This window comes from Syngnathus floridae, chromosome 15 (assembly GCF_059516105.1).
Source record: "Syngnathus floridae isolate MCC-2025c chromosome 15, RoL_Sflo_1.0, whole genome shotgun sequence".
NCBI classification, from domain to species: domain Eukaryota; kingdom Metazoa; phylum Chordata; class Actinopteri; order Syngnathiformes; family Syngnathidae; genus Syngnathus; species Syngnathus floridae.
The window spans coordinates 8,329,448-8,350,122 of record NC_142427.1 but is presented as its reverse complement, the minus strand read 5'-3'; positions in this window follow the sequence as shown (position 1 = coordinate 8,350,122).

Here is a 20,675-nt window from a genome sequence, read left to right as displayed (position 1 = left end):
GTGCAACTATTCATTTCACCTCAAACTAACCCGAGTTCACTCCACATAATATTTCAACTGCTTGAGCAAACATAACAATCCTGGTTGTTAACATTAATTTGGTGCACATTCCTTCATTTTTGTGTCTATCAACACAAAGCTGGAGCTAAGCGGAAGAGCAGCTGTCTTGAGTCACCGAGACATGAATGGGCTGCCGTCAGGTAAAATACAGCTGCATAGACCAACCCTCATCTGTTTTGCCCAAGACAAAACAAAGTAAAAAAAAAAAAAAGAATAGGATTAATCACACTTTTGGCATGTCTTTGTTCGACGATCCCAAAGTATCTCTTCATGCTCGACGTGACCTCTTGTTCTGTGGGAATTGGAGGTGACCAAAAAGGTTGTTAATGGACAACAGTGAAAATATCAGGGGTTAATGTCAGCCCGGGACAATATAATACCAATTGGCTTTGTGCCGGGAGCGCTCGAGATAACTTGCTGTGAATGAGGGGAGACAAAGAATTTGGCTGGAGTAGTAAAGGCATTCAGATGTACTGACCCGTACTGTAAATGGACTTTTGTAGACCCCCCCCCACTCTCACCCTCAAGCCTTTAAATAGGACCCCGGCAGTATGTGCTGCTGAAGGCCTTTTTTTGTTTTTGTTTTAGTTGAGTGTGTGTGTGTGTGTTCTTAAGAGCGTTGCCGGGAGATAGTAAATGATGAAAAGCATGCGTGTTTCTAAAAAAACGAACAAACCAACGGTTGGCCGGTTGACCGAGGAACAGAATGTGACACTACCAGGAGTTTACAGTGTACACGGAAACTAATTGGGCCACTTAATGCTAAGAGAATGTAAGGTATTAGAACTATTTTTTATATATTTTTGTTTTTGTTTTTCTCTGTAAATTATTTTTAATATATGTTTTATTTATATACATATATATATATATTTAAAAAAATAATAATATGATGAAGAATATAAAAAATAATATATATATATATACACAAAAAAATATATATAGTATATATTTATGTTATTTGGTATTTTTTCTTAAATATTTGTAGTCGGATGTGAGTATAATGTACAGCTTAAAACATCGTCCATTAAAAAGACATATGAGCCAATTCATCCAATCCAAGTTTCCAAGTTGTATCATTACCCCGTTACGAGAAACATATTTGCTTTTTGATGCTTACGATCTACTGAAGAAGAAACACTTCATCTTAAAGAAACCAAACATCGCATGACATGTTTTGGATTAAAAGAAGTCATTTTCAGACAAAACATTTGCTTGACTTTTTCCCAGATTCAGTTGGAATGAGGGATCATCAAGATGGATGAAAATGACCCAATGAGTGGAGTTGAATTAATTTGAATAAAAGAAACAGAGAGTTAAGTACGCTGGGAAAAGTAAATAGTGGTCTGGGTAATCACAGTAAATCTGTTCTGGAGTAGGGAATGCTTGGGGGGGGGGGGAACCAACAGTCTGCTCCCTTAGTGGAGGAGCTAACAAAGCCAGCAAGAAGAACAGCTAACATAGTGAGAGAGGATCAAGTCCGAGAGTAACGGCAAAGGCCATGTCTGGCTGAGTTCAACTATGTCAACATCAGCGTGTAATTCAAAGAGAGAAGAAAGCAACCAAAGTACTTAAGGAACATATTTGGAGGGGAGCTGGACTAACAGTACAGTATGTGGATTTGGATGCTGCTAAAGCTCATCATATCTGGAGATAATATGTAATATAACACAGAGGATTTTCACCACACTCATGGGCCAGATGATGAAAAATGCTCTGAGCTGTATTGCAATGGAGCATGATGATTTGATAAATGGAGCGTTCTCCTTTACTGTAACTGTCCCAAGTGTGTAATCCCAAAAATCATTCATAACCTGGCCACATTTTGACGTCAAGCGAATGGTTATTGTGACACAATAACACGGAAAAAGGCTTCTAGACTTTAAATAGATGTTATTTAGTTTCCCCAAAAGGAATCTAAAAAACAAAATGTGCAATAGGTAATCTGTTACTTTTAAATTTGATTTCAAGCTATAAGAAAAATCACAACTAAGATATGGAAGGAATAATTTTGAAATTATAGCCCGACCGGTATGGATGGATAAAAAAAAAAGATTATTAAAATGTTATCATCACAGATATCGGTCGATTACATCTGCTGGTTGGTTAATCGGTAAACTATATATTCTGCCAACTTTGTCACATTCAGAAGAATGAATTGAAAACATCTCATAGAAAATACGGTGCCGTTAAATGGAAAATAATTTACAAAAGTCATGTTACAAAAGATTTAATACAATTCATATCCCTTATAAAGACCAGTAAATAACATCTTTGCATGTCTTTTCCAGATTTACAATCGTATTACGAGTTACAGATGTTTGTTGCAATTACATTTATTGAAAGTTTTTATGTCTCCGAGAACCAATGGATGGATTTTATGAGCTTTGTGGGACCAAAATTGGGAAACCTCAACTTTGGTGTCCCATTCTGTCTCAATTAGATTTTTTTTTTTGCAAGCAAGCCTTTTGCATTCCATTTTTGGATGATGAATATGTTATTGTTGGAAAATAAATAATAATTACAGTGAGAATGTCCTTTGTTTTCTCCCTTGGCTATTATTGGGGTTGAGTTTAAATGTTTTTATTTTGATATTGAAGAGTACTTTCCAAAACAACGAAACTCTAAGTGTTTTTGTAAAAACTAAAACTACTAAAGCCAACTAACAAAGCCAACCTAAAAATTTATTTAAAAAAAGAAAAGTAATAAATAAAAAAGAAAAACTACTAAAGCCAACTAACAAAGCCAACCTGAAAAATAATTTAAAAAACAAAAACAAATAAAAACTATCCATAATTATATTTTCCAAACTTTGATAACCTTGAGAACAGATGTCGGATCTTGTTTATTGCTAATAAATAATTTGTTCCCAGTTTGCCCACACGTTTGAATGTGAGCTTCATTTTATTTCCCCTTGTTTCGTTTCGTGCGCATGTGATCACCATTCAGCCTTGTTTCACTATTTGGATAACCCCGACAACTCAGGTTGAGCACTGGAACATGCTGACAGGCTCCAGCTCAAGTGTTAAAATAGTTTCTCCACTTCCTTCCACAGCCACAGCTGTAGACATATAGAGGCTTGGCTTTAATTTAACCGAGCAAATCTGATCAAAGATTCTCTCAAATTGTCCAAATGAAGTTCCAAATGGCGTTTAGTAGACCCTTCCCTCAAAAAAAAAAAAAGTCTAGCAAATACTTGAATGTGCTTGTGAACATATAGTCATTTCCTTCCTATTTTTTTTAAGTTACTCTACATTATAAGAGTTATTTTAAATGGTAGTCAGAGTCACTGATAACACCCCGCCCCCCCCAACTCTCGCCCCTTCCTGTTTAATGGTTTCCATATTTCTCAGCCCAAGTGAGGTAATCCAATTTATTTGGCAGCGCTCGAAATGGCAAAGTCATTATGCGTGATTAGCGCTGTTTGCTGGGCTAAACTGATTTGGGAATATTCGCAGTGCACAATGCCAATACCGTAAATGTTTCTTTTGTTTGATAACATCCAAACAAAATCTATGGTATGCGGCACAAACACAATTTTTTTTAACGACTGAAAAAATCAGCCACTTTTGAAAGGTTAATGTTCGTGATACCTAATTTTGGGTGTGGTCTTAATATCATCATCACCTGACCCTCCAAATATTTACTTCTTCTTCTGCATTTTATCCCGCTCATCTATTCTATCACAGATAAGCGCATAACAAAATTTTTCGATCCCTAGCGTGGGCTGGTTGAGACACGAATAACTCCACATTCAGAAGTATTTATCGCACAAACCACATGTACTCAGGGAACTCGGTTTCAGTGTGGTCAAACTGTTTAATTCTCTGGCAGCACACAAAAGAAATGTCATCTTTATATGGAGAAATGACAGAATGAGGAAATTTACCAAACTGCAAATGGCCAACAAGGGAACTCGCATATGGAGAAACAGTCTCAACCATTGAGTCAGATTTCAGCGGAAGTCGAACGGTACTTGACCTTTGGCGCCAAAAATGATTACAAAATATCCGATCCGTAATTGACGTTATCCGTCACGATTTGATAAAAGATCAGCGACTGATTTAAAAAAATAAATAAAATACATGCAATCAAAATTTAATAGTTGTACTGTGGAACCTCGATTTAGCGGATCCAGAAACCACGGAACCTGGATTTATGGGTCTGGTCACATGGTTCTGAGTTGTGCCCTTTTAGTAGACTAGACCAGGCTAAAAAAAAAAAAATTTCTATATAACGGACAATTAACTCCAACCTTTCGTCCAATCCCTGTACGTATTTACGAAACTAAATAAATTCCAAAGGTTTTGCCAAACTTTTCCACGGACTAATTATTTGCACGTGTAATGGACGTCGGTCATGTTACGACAAGCGTTTACGTGAGGCTGTATAACAGAAGGACCATTACGAGGAGCAAGTAGGTGTGACGCGTAAAAGCAATTAGCACACAAATTGGACTTGTTGTGCCTGTGGAGCCTTTTCTCATTTCTCATTACCCCTGCTGCTCCTTTCATTGCCCCAGTGTGGCTTGCACATTTCCACGTCTTTATAAATAGTCAACTGCTAATATTTACTCCTCACTTTCAAGCCCGGGCAGAGAAGGAGCACGGTACATTTTGTTGCCGGGGCAGGAGGAGGCGGCGGCGGGAACTAACTGATGCCCTCATTAATTCCGCAGAGGGAAACAAACATTTGTCCTTTCAGGGCTTTATGTGATTTTTTTTTCTTTGTGGAGGGGCCCAGTTGAGTGACAGCAGCGCTCTTGTTAGGCAGCTTTGTATTATGAAGCCGTGTGTGCGTTTGCATTCATCACGACGTGTTAGTGAGCCAAGTATTAACCCACAAAAGAAACCTGCAAGCAGCAAAGGAGAATTTTGATGTGGTTTAAAATTCTGTCTGGGGCAATAGAAGTGTCGGCTGGTTAGGATCTTGTCAAGTTTTACAGACCGTAAAATAGTTTGGGATGAATCAATACTGTCGTGAGATTGAGCAATTATGTGTTTTATTTTTTGCTCGTGTTGTTTCTCAACAGAAACTTTTTTCATTTTAATTTATTTTAATCTATTTATTTTTAAATTGAATGATTTTACAACATTTTGAATTGTCCCTTTTTTTTATTATCAGTAATCATAATGATGAATTAAACGTCACTATGAAGTATGATGGCCGTCTTTTGTACAAACATAATTCATTTAATTCCTCATTTTTAAATCTGCAAACACCAACACGTGTAAATATGATCTCAAATCTCTGATAAATGAGTCCAGTGTAGTGGAAATTCTTCGTGCTACGTTTAATGTTACGCTCTCGCTCGGATCAGCCCGTCAGACGTTGGTAAATGAAGATGAAGTTGTGTGACCCGCAAGTTCCTCTTGCTAGTCCTTTCCTCTCCATTTCCTCTTTCCTCTGTGGTGAAACCAAAGTCTGAAAGTTTGATGCTTGTGCATTCCAACAAAAATGGATTCCCTCAAGATTTCGCTTCCCGATTCTTGTTCCGCAATGCGTGCAGCGCAATTCAGAGCTGTCAACAGCCATTAACATACATGGATTGCGGCGGCAGATACCTGGCTTGTGGCAAAACATTTTTGTCGACAGCTTTTCACGATAAACACTTTATAGAACTTATGAGGCCAATATGAGGAATTTATCTGAAGTGTCTTCTATGTATTTCATATGGCAGCAATTATGTCATATGAAAAAATGACTTGGAAAGAAATGTGAATGGTGCATTATGAGTCTCTTATCACATACTTAAGGATAACAGTGAAAACAGAACAGGCTTCACTTCCTAAGTACGTTTGACAGCAAGGACTCGGAGCACTTTATAGTGATGGACGGCCGGTCTCCTGAACGTGGAGGCCCTCGTGCTTCTCTTCAGCCTGCCAACTAGGGATTAGCACTACCACATTGACTGCTGACCCCCACAGTCACCTTGGCAGCCCGTTGCCATCGTCATTACATTGGGGACTGGCCACGCCTCCATTTGGTGTCGGCATATCTCCATGCACCTCGATCAGGGGAGCGGTGAAATGCTAACATTCCAGTTTGGAAGGCGTTTTTTTTGTTGGAGGGATTTCCTGATGGCTTTTGTGACAACGTGGCACAATTACTGCTGCTGAGCAATCACTGGCAATGAATGAGTTGGACGCTGGGTCAAAGGTTCAGTGGAACATCTCATTTGGAAGCGCCAAACTATTGGAACTACTCATAGAAAATGTTTCGAGCAAAAAAAAACGATGCCATTTGAAATATGGACGATTTTGTTCAATCATTTTGTGCATTTTCTTTTCTCCAAAAAACTAATTCCTCAAAATTTTAATATTATCTAGATATGTTTGCGCTGCATGTCAAACTAAATCCACAAAAATTATTAGTTGTACAGACCCAGTGCAAGTGCAACTGAGTCCTGCCATCTAGTGGTTAATGTTGATATTACACTAAAAACTGCTAGGTCGAAAACAACCCAATTTGGTTTGAAAACTGGACCAACCTTGGAAAATGGGTCAAATTGTTTAGCACAAAACAACCCCCCGAAATTATTTTTGTTTTTTTTTTACCGATCACAATATCATTTCCTTAATTATGATCAGAGGATTCCTGCCAATTTCATTAACATGCATTTTATACAAAGTAATATTTAGAGATTGTTGCAAACATCAGACCATTGTAACATTTCAACATCACGGAAAACAGGAGAAGGGGATTTTGCCTTGAGGCTTCTCAAAACTTGCGTCTCCTTATCAGTTTCATTGTCTCAGGTTGTGTTGCACTTGAAGCACACAAGGGCTAGATTTGCTTTAAATTAGATCATGTCGATGAAATCAACTCCATTTCTCAACTAGGTGCAGCTGTGTGTCCATCTATATTTCGTTTTTGCTTTCTGAAATCTCTTTGATGAGGACTGTGGCGCGAATCCCGAATCTGTCATCCCCGCTATATTTCACAGATATGACTTGCCATCTATCTCGGAAGCTTTGCCAGATTTGGAATCCGTGCCTTTTGGGTGCTGTGTTTTGCATGAGAGGTGTTTCAAAGAATGGGAATTTCTTCAACATTTGAATTTGATTCTTTCGATTTGCCTTCTGTGGTCAAGGTTAGCTCGCACATGCCACTCAAGCAGCTTTAACACATGCGGGGATGAATGGAGGGATGGAGATCATTAGAAAGACATTAGAATACTTTTAAATCCTCATTTCTAGCTTTGCGTGCTCAAACTCAGAAAGCCACTCCGTCACTCTCGATACAGAAATATTTTAGATTGCATCTCACGACACTAGAGCTACAAGAATTGCATGAAATGTTCGCCTTCTGACATGTCATGTAGGATTGTATAGTGGAAGTTAGCACTCCCCTGTGTCCCTGACACTTTGACCCTACAAATGAAAAGGTCACACAAGATGGTTCCCACATGAGCGACCCCGCTTGCCATTTTCCTTTAATCATCGTTGGCCCTGGATGGGAGGAACTATTTAATGTCAGTGTTACAACTTTCTGTTACCTGTCTTCATCCGTCTCAAACTGCTATGAAAGAGTCACTCATGAATTCGAGATTTCATAAAGGAGAATATGCATTATATTTATTTGTGAATTCCTATTTAAATGCAGGTTTGGCAAAAATGGTAGCACAAAATGAAACAATTTAATTCAGGCAGGCTGGGCCACTCAAGGGTTTGTTCTGGGCCACAAATGGCCCACGGGCTGCCACTTGAACATCCATTCGTGTTGTAGTACTTAGTATGTTTTCAAAAATGGGAACCAAAGCTTTCTCGACAGTGGTTGTGAAATTAATTCCCCACCCTCCTTGATATATAATATCCAAGCCTGAAAGATGCAGACCTGGAGACCTTCTCTCCATTCTCTGCTATTGAAACGGCACTGATCCTTTTAATGGCCATATCAAGCATGAAGCTGAGCTCCATTTCCACCATACTCGGACTTATGCAAAATCTCTCCTGCCAAAATCAATTACCACCCTCCGAGCCGTCGCTGCTGCCGCTCACGAAGCCCAATGAGGCAGAAAGCGGTCGGGTCGTACAATACCGCAGAATCAAACTAGTGGACTTCCTCCTTCTCCACATGCCTGAGCAATGTGTCAGAGCAGCCACGGCCAGGCCAGATGATTTATGAGCACCTTTGCTCCAACCTCCTCTGGCTGACTCCCTGCAGCCAGGAGGACAAAGTTGCTTCGCAAATCAAAGTCCTGATGTGTTCAATCATAACTTGGGAGTGAGATAGTGAGATATGACTTTTTTTATGACGGTGTTTTCTTGTTTTTCTTATCTCCATGTGTTGGCTCCTCTTTGTGCTTGACCTCGGTGTTTCTCTTCTATGCTCTCCTGACCTTGCATTTTCCTTCTTTTGGACAATTCCCGGCTTGCGCAGGCCTCCGACTTGAGGCAACAAACGTTTCCTGCACGTCTCTTTTTCTTGCTGACACTAGCAGAACTAAATTTTTCATCCAAAGAGACTTAGCAAGTATCGATACCAGGTATCGGCACCAAAAATTCCTCTAGCATTCATATTGTAAACATTTATAGATCCAATTAAATCTCACAAGATGGTTACGGGTCGCAAGTCCATTTTGTACATCTCATAATGACAACTAGACACAGCAGAGAAGAAAGATGGATCAAATATTTACTTGCTCCATTGCCTGGCTGGCCTCTTCTGCTGGAGTATCTAATGGAAGTAAACACAGTTATGTGAAGGATCATCAACAAAAGTCAGGGTGACGACAACGTTTCCATGAAAATTATATCGATGAGCAATATTCCTTCGTTTCTTGTCATGGTTCGTTTTCCAGACTGACCACGAGTGTTTTATTACTAGAGGCGTGCAACACTTAGGAGTAGAAAAAATATTGCTATAATTCATATTGGCACGTAGAGTTCCTCTCGGGTTTTACAAGAGCTTCCAAAAGACGGAAGTGCTGATTGGAAGCATGTTCATGTTGAAACGCACACCACTTATCTTCTTGCATAAACACTTCATTGTTTATCTCTTAGGAATAGAAAAAAAAAGACATCTTTGAAATTACATTCTGCACCACAGATGTCACTTTTAATTACACACTACCTTTGTGTTTCAATGTTTCTACCTGCTAAGGATTTATGATTTGTACCAGGTGGGCCAAATAGCAACTGGATGAAACCAAGCAGTGTTATTTGACGGGAATTTACAGAGTCAGAAATTACAGTTCAGACTTGTTTTACAACATTTGACTGAATCTTAGAGCAAGAAGTATTTTAGCTGGCAAGTATAATTTCCTCCTGCAAGTTACAATAGAACTTTATCCCAAATTTGAACTGCTCAGTTTTAATGACTTGTACATTTTCAACAAAGCTTGCTTTTATGCATGTATATAATAATATTAATTATAGTATTATTATTTTAATATATAAATCATGATATTATATGACTATTAATATATTAATACATAAATAATAATCCTATATTATTATAATATTAATACATAAATATTCTTGCAAATCTAATAGAAGAATATCATTGTAAAAGAAAAAAAAATGGCACAGGACCTTTAATAATAGTGTTTGACATCACTTGTTGTCAACAGATTATTTAAATCAGAACAATTCAAGTCAATTGCATGGTGTTGTTTGGAAAAAAAAATGGACCACTATTAGAGGAATTAATTTCTATTCTTGCTCTGTAGCTCAAAAAAAAAAAACTTGCCATGCGTGGAAGTTGGCACCCACTTTGTAAGGTGCTGATGTTAGATATTTTTATAGCCACAAATGGATAATCAACTCACAGATGGTGTACGTATGTACTTTGGATGGAATACTATGAATGTCTGGAAATCATTTGATCCTTTGATATGTCAACTATTGATCTATTGGTTGAGAGCTGGTGACAGTGACTTAGTGGATAGGCCTACTGTATATCCTGTGTGTAATATCGTTTGCTCTGAGAGAAATCCAGAGTTGGCAATCTGTTTTAGCTTTCTAGTAAAAGCTGAAACAATAGCTTTATAATAAATTACAAGAAGAAAAGCTTTTAAGTTTGCTTGAATGTTTATAGCTATAACTAAAACGTCAGTGTGACATCAGTATTGATTTCAAATTTATTCCTGTCATTTTGAGTTGTGGCAGTGCAAATATGAACTTGTAATTTGTTTATTTAGTCGGAGGCAGATTTGAGAGATGTGTGTTGAATTTTCATTTTTTCAATTTGCCTGTGCTTTCACTTATTGTGTGACATTATTGAGACTATTGTTGGCGTTTGCGAGCCAGAACACCCAGAACTGACACTCATCAGTGATTTGTATAACTTCCTCTAATCAGAGTCTGCACAACGAGCCAGCAAGCCGTCATTCACAAAACAAAGATGCACTGCAAATGTAAGCATCTGTCAAAGGACTAAATCCGCTACGTCTTTTGGCTTGTGTGCAGAGATATATTGCAGAATGAAGAATTCACGAATAACGTTTTGCACAAATAGATCAGACGGCTATCAACTGACGTCACTTTTCATTTAAGGTTCATTGTTTCTGACTCAACTGTGAAGGACCAACACATTTAGCCTGATGAACAAAACAAATCTTATTTATTTTATTTATTTATTTATTGGAGTGCTTTAAGATATGAGTGGTTGAAATTGATTTATTTTTTTGAACTGTCAATTGCCTGTTTTTTTTAAATGTATTTATTTAGTGCAGACTTGAGATATGAGCACAACAATTGTGTGTGTATGTGTACAACAATTGTGTGTATGTTGGGATTTCTGAACTGATTAATGGTATTTCCATTCAGTTCAATGGGGAAGGATGATTTGAGATCTAAATGTTTTAAGACGAGAGCATAGTCACGTAACTATATCAACTTGTATCTCAACAGTATTCAGTACAGTATTACAGTTACAGTATTCATTTCCATAAGGGTAAATTTATTTTGCAAATAGCTTGCTCCGAATCTCTGTATAACGAGCTCCATAAAGTTCTTTTTGCTAGCTACTTATGAGTCTCAACATGACCCTGCAGCAGACAGAAAGCTCAAACATTTCAATAATCTAACCTTGTACATGAGTGTGTTTTCCTCAGCCAGAGCAGCCATCCAAACCTGCGTGCTGTCCAAATTGACAAGTCAAAATACACCATATCCAACCCGGACCAAGCCTTTGTTTCCAAAATACACCACAGTTCTGCTATCCTATCTGTACCGCTTTTGATTGCCTCTTTTTTGTCTTTTAAATTGTCTCACTTTCATTGTTTATCTCTCATTTTCACATTTAATAAGGTATGCTGGGATTCTGGAAGGACGTGACCTTCCCGGTCAAGCTTTTTTTTCTCTCTTCAAAAAGGTATACACTCTTATAACTGCTGAGATTGAACCACTATTCCGAGATGTGTGTGCCAAAAACTGCCCCTAAAATATTCGAGCAATTTTACGTCAATTTCAGTTCTCAACAAAATGGTGACCAGCTTTTGATTTTTCAACTCACCCCCAATCTTCAACCTAATCTGATAGATCATAATAATTAACCTAATCTGATCCAAATCCCCAGATAACCAGCAAGTGGGTTCGGAAACCATCTCAGCATTTTTCTAAGTGAATCTAATCCAACAGTTAGTGGTAAATAATTGCTAGGTGGACATTCCGTGAATTTCACCGTGTCACTTCCCTGGAGCTATTATGACGTGATTCACCTGATAGCGAGCCAAGAGCTGCTGGGATTGATGTAGCGTGTTGTGTAGATCTTGGGAAAAGTGTTTGAGAAGCAAATTAGCAGCTCTTAATTGCAGGCTACAATGTCATAAATCACATCAGTCCATGCGTGATGCAGCAGCAGCAGCCTGGAAGATCATTCAAGGCCTCTCAAAGTCTTCAGACCCAGGAAACAGATTGGAGAAAAGTGCAAAGTGAGATCACTAAGTCACACCTCGAGTGAAGACGAGATGACTACATAATAGGAGGCTCCTTTCGCTTGGGTTCATTGTGAAGACGTATTTGATGAAGACCTTTGGCCATAGCAGGATTTTGGTTTCGGGTCAGTGTGTGGACACATGCTGCCAGGAGCTGAATGGCACCCCACCCTCCTTCTTAAGACAAAAGGTCAGGGGGCCAGCTACATCAATACAGCCTTCTGACCTCAAATCCTCAACCCCCTGGAGCACCTCATGTCTCTTTAGTATCTTAGCCATCAGGACACGAGACCCTGTATGCCATTTCGAAAAAGACAGATGACAATGACCAGACAGTCAAGTAGTGGAGAATCTCCAAAGTCTTGTAACATTGGTGTTCCTTGGGCTGCCTTCACTTTGAAGCCTCAGGGGAACCGACCGTAAATTGGGCTTCATGGATTCATCAGGTACCTGCTGTGGCTAGTCGTTAGCCCTTAAAGAGTTTTATCACCTTGTGCTCAATCTGGGCTTTCAACTAATGTGGATTACATATGCAACCACTGCTGTCCGAATGAAGCATTGTCCCAATGGAATCCGAATGAAGCAGTGTTAAAACCGCATGGGATTATTCTTTTCCATTCACAAGTTGTGAGTAAACTCTCATGAAAGGCATGCTTTTCTAAAGTGTGTTCATCCATAATTTCACAGGAAACTCAGTAAACAGAATTTTATGACAAAACTGGCAACATTAGAAAAAAAATACGAAGCAGATAAAAAAACTCCTGACCAAAATCAGGATGAATAAAAAGAACAGGAAAAAAATACGATGTGGACATTTTGAAAAAGCATTTCTGGTGTTGCTTGAGGATTAAATGTCCTCGCCCTGCAGTCTGTCAAAATTTCTGTACCTAAAAAAGGTGATGGTTTTGGCAGGGAGGCTTTATAAGTTTCATATCCAATAAAGCGTCTTGTAAAGACGGTTTGAGGGCTAAGTATAACTTTGCCCACAGCAAAATCAGCGCAAGATAAATTTAACCTGCCAATGATTTTAACAAACACCACTAACTTGTTCCAGATCCACCCTAGATATGCGAAAATCAGAAAATCAATACATTAATACATATTTAACATCTTCTTATTTTAATTAAAAAAATATATTTTTTAACTCAAGATTAGCAATTCATATTTTCAAGGGGCCATATCAACTTTAAGGAGCTCTTAGCCATGCTTAGCTTTACCTATCCATAAAATACTTATTATTCCAAACTGCATGCTTAGATTAAAGCGAGCGTAATACTAACAAAATGACTTTCTACTTTCTTTTCACTTTCCCCAGGATGCATCGTCGCACCGCACACATGCAAGCAAGCAGACGTCAGGTTTGACTGGGCCATGCAGTCCTTCCATTAAATGCTCCCACTGTCTCGCCGCGGGGAGACTGAGGCTGTGCGGCTGAAGACTAAAATACAAGTAAACTCCTTCTCCACCCGACTGCTTGTAAAAACCGCGTGGCTTCTAAAATGCTGGATAAATGTTTTGACACTGGGGTGACCAAAAGGCAAGGCATCCTCTCTCCTTATTAAAATGGTAAGAATCCATCACTAAATATGTGTAACACAGGGGGGCCCGAAGGGAAATAGATGGAATTATGTATTTATTTGAACCACATTGCAGAATGTGCCCCCCCCCCGGGACAGCTCTGCTGCTATAGAACCAGAGATTGAAAATATACTGAGCTCTTATTTGGGTTTGTGCTGACCATAAGCAGGCATACAAATCAGAGCCGAGCTGAGTCAACACGTGGATTTCAAGGTTTATTTGCGTCTTACAGTGCCACGCTCTCAGAGTTGACACTTTTGTTAATTTCAGGATATAGTGGCCTCGCCACTTTTAAGTATTGTGCCAACAAAGTTTATGTCTAATCAGTGATGGTGGTGAATTTGCGCCTGATCTTGTTTGATATATTTTGGGGCCCAAGGCTGCACTTTGATGGTTCTTCTGTTTGCCTTGTTGGCGGTGGAAAAGGTGGGGGAACAAAACCAGATCACTCGTGTGGTTGGTTTGAAGCAACACCACGTTGTTGTCGAGTTTATTTTTTTTTTAATGCAGGGGCATACATTCAATATGAATTATGAAAGCCCCAAAAATGTGGAATATTGGATGATGATGATTATGAAAACCTGAAAAATGAAAACCTGAAAAATATCATGTTTACTTGAATCTCTCATTTAAAAAAATTGTAGTATATTTATATTTTATTTTTTTATTTTATTATAATTATATTTCTCTTGAATTGTATGTCTTGCAAAAAACAAATTTAAGATACATTTTTTTTTACACAATTTAAAATATTTTAAAGGAAAAAAAGGCCATCATATTAGTATCTCTTTTTTTTTTTCTCAGCAGATTTAATACATATTTCAAAACATGTTGCAAAGCACATACTCGAGTGTTGTAATATTCCTTTTATCCTATTTTATCACGTTAGCCACAGTAGCCACGGACTTCCAAACCTTGTTTTTCTGGTCACAATCTGTCAGTTGACGGTTGTTTATGGCGCCACTGACCTGCGTTGCGTGCTGGATAATTAATAATAGTCTGATTCATCCCCTTCCAAATGCACGCGTAGGATACAGCATAGCTCAGGCCAGAAAATCCCTCATGATTTAAACCACCAAGACTGTGTGCTTCCTGTACAGCCAAGCAACAGCAGCGGGAGGTCTCAAATGACTTATGTTACATTAATGACATAGGTGAAATAAGTATGTGCAGATAGATGTCATTTATGTCATGTGGAAGGCATTTTAGTCATGCCCAAAAGATATTTGGCACTGTTGTCAAGATGTCATGGCTTCTGAAGGAATGGTTTTTTCTTAGTTTTTTTTTTTTTTTTTTATTGGGGTGGGATTTTTTTTTTGTATTTATAAAAGCAAATTTGCATAAAAATAGAACAGCAAAAATTTTAAAAACAAAATACAACAAATAATTATGTGTTACAGTTTACTTATAACAAATATCGGTGGAAATAGCAGCCTTATTTTAGGGCATCTGTATTCGTGATGGCAGCGATGCCAGTATTGATCGCCCTCCTGTGGCCGTTTTACCATCAGGAACTGGAAATTACAAAATTAGAAGAATAGAGGAATATAAAATTGCTCATAATTAAAAGCAGAATGTTACATTGGGATACAAAAGTGTTTAAAAGGATGTCTTTTTTTTTTTTTGGAGGAGGAAGATTCTATGTATCAAAATTACAGGTATCGGTACTTGGTCTCGGTCTTTTGGAAATGATACATTTTTTGACACAAAAGCTGTTTTGGCTCAATTTCTCACTTAAACGTCTCTTTCATGGCCGTTTACAGTAAATGTCCTCCCTCTTGTGCTGCTCGAATGGGTGTATCACCTAACAAGTTGTTACAAACCTTTCTTGTCCTTGTTTAATGAACCTTGTCATAGTTGAGCAATGTCGGATACGTCATTCAGCTCATGTAAAGCTTCCTTCCCATCTTCCGTTATGGTTGAGGCACATGGCCTCATCCACTTAACATGCGTGTCATCCGTGGCTAGACAAAAGGGATAATATGGGACTGAGTGCTAAACTTTGTGAATCGTGCTCTGGGCTAATTTTTTTCCAAAGGTCAAGTACAGAAGGACCTGAGCAAGAGGTCATGTAACAAAACAAGCAAAAGAATTATTGCTATTATATATTTATATGGTGGCAGAAATTGTTTAGGGCCAAAATTTATATAATTTAATCCAGGTTAAATTATAGTATTATATATTATTTCTTATTTCTAAAACATTAAATGTTAGATATGTAAAAAAATAAAATAAAAAATGAAATTAATACAACAAAAATACACCAAATATGATGTGTAGTTGTTGAAAATGTTTTAATGTGAGTTTTAGAGGCTTGAGATCATCAATCATAAATATTTTGAGGCTTAGGAGGCCACAAAAACACCAAATTAGAATTAGGCAAGGTTTTGAGAATTTGAACAGTTCATAGGAGCTGCAAGAAAGCAGGCAGATGTTTGGATACCGAACGAGAGCATTTAAAGCAAAAACAATGCCTCTGTGTTCGAGGGAAGACAGCTATATACTGTAGATACCTCAAAAACCGATCCCATATGGAAACCAGTTGCTGGAATTCTGTCTTTTGACCTACAAGGCCACAATAATTTGGGCTTAATGAGTTTCAGGTTTCATTTTCTGTACTCAGTTTACATTGTATCAAGCAAACTGCCGTAAAAAAGCCCAACAACATGACAAAACCCAAAACTGATGTCCCTTTCCCGCGAAACTTCAGGTAATGACAAAACTAACCTTTCCATCTAGTCTGGCTCAGTATCTGCTGCAGATCACACTGAGACATGACCTCTCCTCTTTCCTCCTGCAGGTCCCCAAAAGCCCATCAGGCGTTAGATGATACCTCCATTTTAGCTCACAAGAAAAATACACATGGGGGCGAACAGTTTCAGAGGGATCATAAGAAAGGATGTTCGAACGGGAAACATCTCGCCCTGTCTGGGGAGGTGAAATCAAGTATGACAGATATGACTGATAATAAATAATATTGCTATGCGCTGTAAAAAGTCTCTTCAGGCAAGTGGATGATGGTGGGGGGGATTACCGGACGTTTTTACACTTCATTTATCCACATTTTTGAACAAAAGCACACGAACACACACGGAAAAGCATGCCAGCATTACACAAGGAGTTTAAGCTAAATGCCTTGCTTGAGGGCACTTTCTAAACATGGCTCTCCACTGATGCAGGAAAGACCCCCGCACAGACAGTTCAGTGCTTTTAGAGTTCCTGCCAAAACAAAAAAAAAGTGCCTAGCAGCCATTTAACTAATTCACCTGCAGCTATGTTTAACATTAATCACCACTATGTTGTTGGTGCATCTCCAATCCATATTAGATCCTGCAAAATAAATGCAACAGCGAAAATAAATATACCTTTTAGCGACTTCAAACTGATTGTATTTCCGAAACGACATATGGTACCAATAGCAAGTAATTTTTCCAATTCCAGCTCCAATCACAGTTGGCTGCAATGCAAGTGAAGGAAAAAAGTTGGAACTTGAATATTGTTTTCCAGATCTTCACTGTTCCCTTCAATGACCTCTTACAAATAGAGCGCAAACTGCATGCTGATCCAGCTTGATATTCTTTCAGAGCACGCATCTTCTTAAGTTGAGGAAAATATATCGTGTATGCGGTCACACTCGGGGATAAAACCAGGCTTAGTTAAGCCAACAACACTTTGTGATGTGTACTGCTAAGAAATGCCAAAAGACATTATACTGGCAATAAGCACTATTACGGAAATTGAGGTCAACACTTTTCACCATATAATGAAATAATAGCCAAACAATGTTTATTTCGAGGGAGACGGTCACAAAAAATAAAAATTCGCTGTAACTGGTTAAAATCGCATGACATCATCACCTGCGCCACAACTTTGACCTGGTTTTAGCTAATCAAAAGTCCAGTCTATTTTCTGTCACCAAATTATCTCAACTAGACTTGGACACAAAAAACGAAGACACGCCAGTTTTTACAGAAAGCACATGCACCTGTCTATGAAAATAGGGCCCTTATTAGAAATTCTAAAGCTGAACAGTCTTGAAGTCACACAATTTTTGCCAAAATACAAGTCACACAAAACTTTGTGTTCAAACCACTGTCATGCAAAAGGTCAGCATATTCAACAAATTTAATGTGGTCATGACTTATAAGACAAAATGACTAACATTATTATATTTTGAGTTGTGTGCGACCTTTCCTGCTGCTGCCAAGTTCTAAAACCTTTTAAAACTAATTTTTCTCTGCCTTACGAGACCAAACAAGCATTTTTCAATTTTCCATGTGCAACACAAATCTGATTGTCAACTTTTGCCATTACAGTAAAGAAACATGTACAATGAAAGTGTAATGTAAAGAATTGCCTGTGAAAATGAGGAACAGGAAGAAAGTCCAATATAAAACGTAGAGCCAATGGATGACCTGTTGAAAAGGCATTTCTGTTTTATAGGCTTTCACACTCCACTTGGAAGGCCCTTGTTTGTCTCAGAGAAAATGTATACGCCAGATGGGATTCATGTTTATTCATTTCATGAGCTGGGACCACATTTAAATAACCAAAAGGTAATGTTTATAATAGGTAATCTATTCTGCAACATGGCCTAGGAATGACCTTGATCATCCCGCAGTGCAAGGCCGGAACCCTTCCTGGAGTTTCTAACATAATAACAAACTGTGAGGTCGTCATCGTAGTCTTCTAGAACTCTCCAGCTAACCAAAATAGCCAAAAGTGCATTAGCGGGAGTCACTTTTTACGAGATACCGCACATGTAACGGAAAACTGTGTGGAAGCACGGGCATCATTATGGAACGTGTTTTTTCTCAGCATTCTCCACATTTGCAGATTAATTTAAGCCTGATGTGTGATTCTCCTGTGGCTTCAGTATTGTGGTACGTTGAGGCCGGCTGCCACTGAAATGACCTCTAATTATCACAGCTTTAGTGTCCTTGAGAATGGGCGTGTGTTTATGTGTGCTCCAACGGTCTCCATAACCATTTAAATCCCTTTTAGTAACAATTCCAATGTGCGTGTGTGTGTTAAATTGTCAATAATTGTCAATAATGAGAGGTGATGATAAAGAAGAAACATTGGGAGCCATCCTGTGAATGAAATCCAAGAAGATCTGGTCTTCATTAATGCACTTTTTTTGTTTTGCTATCTGCTGTTTTTTTTTTTTTTACGAGAAGATCGGTTCATTCAGCAGCTGTGCCCCACCTGGGGATGAGTGTGTATGTGTCATGTTTGTATGAGGGTGGATGCTGTTATTAGTTCATGGTCACCTTGCCTTCTTGGCAGCCTGAGCGGAGTGTGAAGGCGGGCCAAGCCACACACACTTCATATGTGGCGTTGCTGTTTACGTCCCACCATTTCATTCTCAGACTACGATATGGATTACAATCCGAGCCAGTGAAGCTGTCTGCCTGGGATAAAGTGTTGGAGTCAGATATATTGCCTTGCATGGTTCTACCTGGGAGAGCTGAGGAGCTCAGAAAGCTGATCCTCTTTCCTGGCATATGATCTGATACTGTATGTTTTTACTCTCTTAGTCATTTGACACTACGTAAGGCCAAAGCATTTCAAGAAAGTGTGCAACCAACCCTTGCCAGTCTCATCGGGTGATCTTGGATGGGAAGGCCCTAAATGTTCTAGAAAAATAATAATAACATGGGTCCAGCTCCCTCCGGGTTGAAATCACAGCTAGCGCCAATCACAGGGGCAAAGCTAAATTCCTGTCTGGAGATGCCAAAAGCTGTTAGTGTGAGCAGCAGTGTTCACTCACGGAAATATAACTGCGGGTAGGGTAGATGAGGAGGATTATTTTATAGAACTAAAACTAACACAAAGAGCGAGAGGTACTCATTGCCTGTCATTTGCTGTCATTTCCTCCTTGCTTCTTTAAATAGTTCTGCTCTTCTTGGCTATTTCTTCATTGACCTTAAATGTTACCCCTCCCTTCCCAGTTTGATCTTTGAGTCCATCATGGAGTGACTGAATTTGCCATATGTAGGTATAACTTTTGATAGTGGCAGGATTGGGACATTTCAGTTGGGCTCGGCGATGTGCTATGTATTATAGCACTGACACTTTCAGGACACCTGCGAGTAGTAGTCCCATGTGGTCTAGCGGTTCGGTTCTCACCCAGGTGGCCTAGGTTCTACTCCTGGCATGGGAATCAACATGATGGGTAGGAGGAACCTTTTATTCCCCAACCCTTCTGCTGACTATTAAACTACTGACACAGTCAGAAACAGGACTTATACCACTCCCATGTGGTCGAGCATACAGGATCTCTGGTTCTCACCCAGGTGGCCCAGGTTCAACTCCTGACCTGGGAACTGGCACTTTTGCTAATAGAAACAATTTTACCCAACCCTTCTGCTGACTATTAAACTACTGACTCAGTCAAGAACCAGGCTTGCCCTGTTCCCAAGTGGTCTAGCGGTTAGGATCCCTGATTTTCACCCAGATGGCCCGGGTTCAACTGGTCAACTTGTCTAGCGGTTAGGCACTCTGGTTCTCACCCAGGTAGCCCGCATTCAACTCCGGGCATGGGAACTGGCACTTCTGCTCATAGAAACAATTTTACCCAACCCTTCTGCTGACTATTACACGACTGACAGAGTCAGGAAGAGGATCTGTTCCACTCTCATGTGGTCTAGCGGTTAGGGTCTCTGGTTTTCACCTAGGTGGCCTGGGTTCAACTCCCTGCATGGGAACTGTCACTTTTGCTAATAGAAACAATTTTACCCACCCCTTCTGCTGACTATTAAACTACTGACACAGTCAGGAACCAGTGTTATCTCACTCTCATGTGGTCTAGCGGTTAGGATCTCTGGTTTTCACCTAGGTGCCCCGGGTTCAACTCCCAGCATGGGAACTGTCACTTTTGCTAGTAGTAACAATTTTACCCAACCCCTCTGCTGACTATTAAACTACTGACACAGTCAGGAAGAGGAATTGTTGCACTCCCATGTGGTCTAGCGGTTAGGATCCCTGGTTTTCACCCAGGTGGCCTGGGTTAACTCCCGGCATGGGAACTGTCACTTTTGCTAAAAGAAACAATTTTACCCAACCCCTCTGCTGACTATTAAACTACTGACACAGTCAGGAACAGAAATCATTACACTCCCATGTGGTCGAGTGGTTAGGATCCCTGGTTTTCACC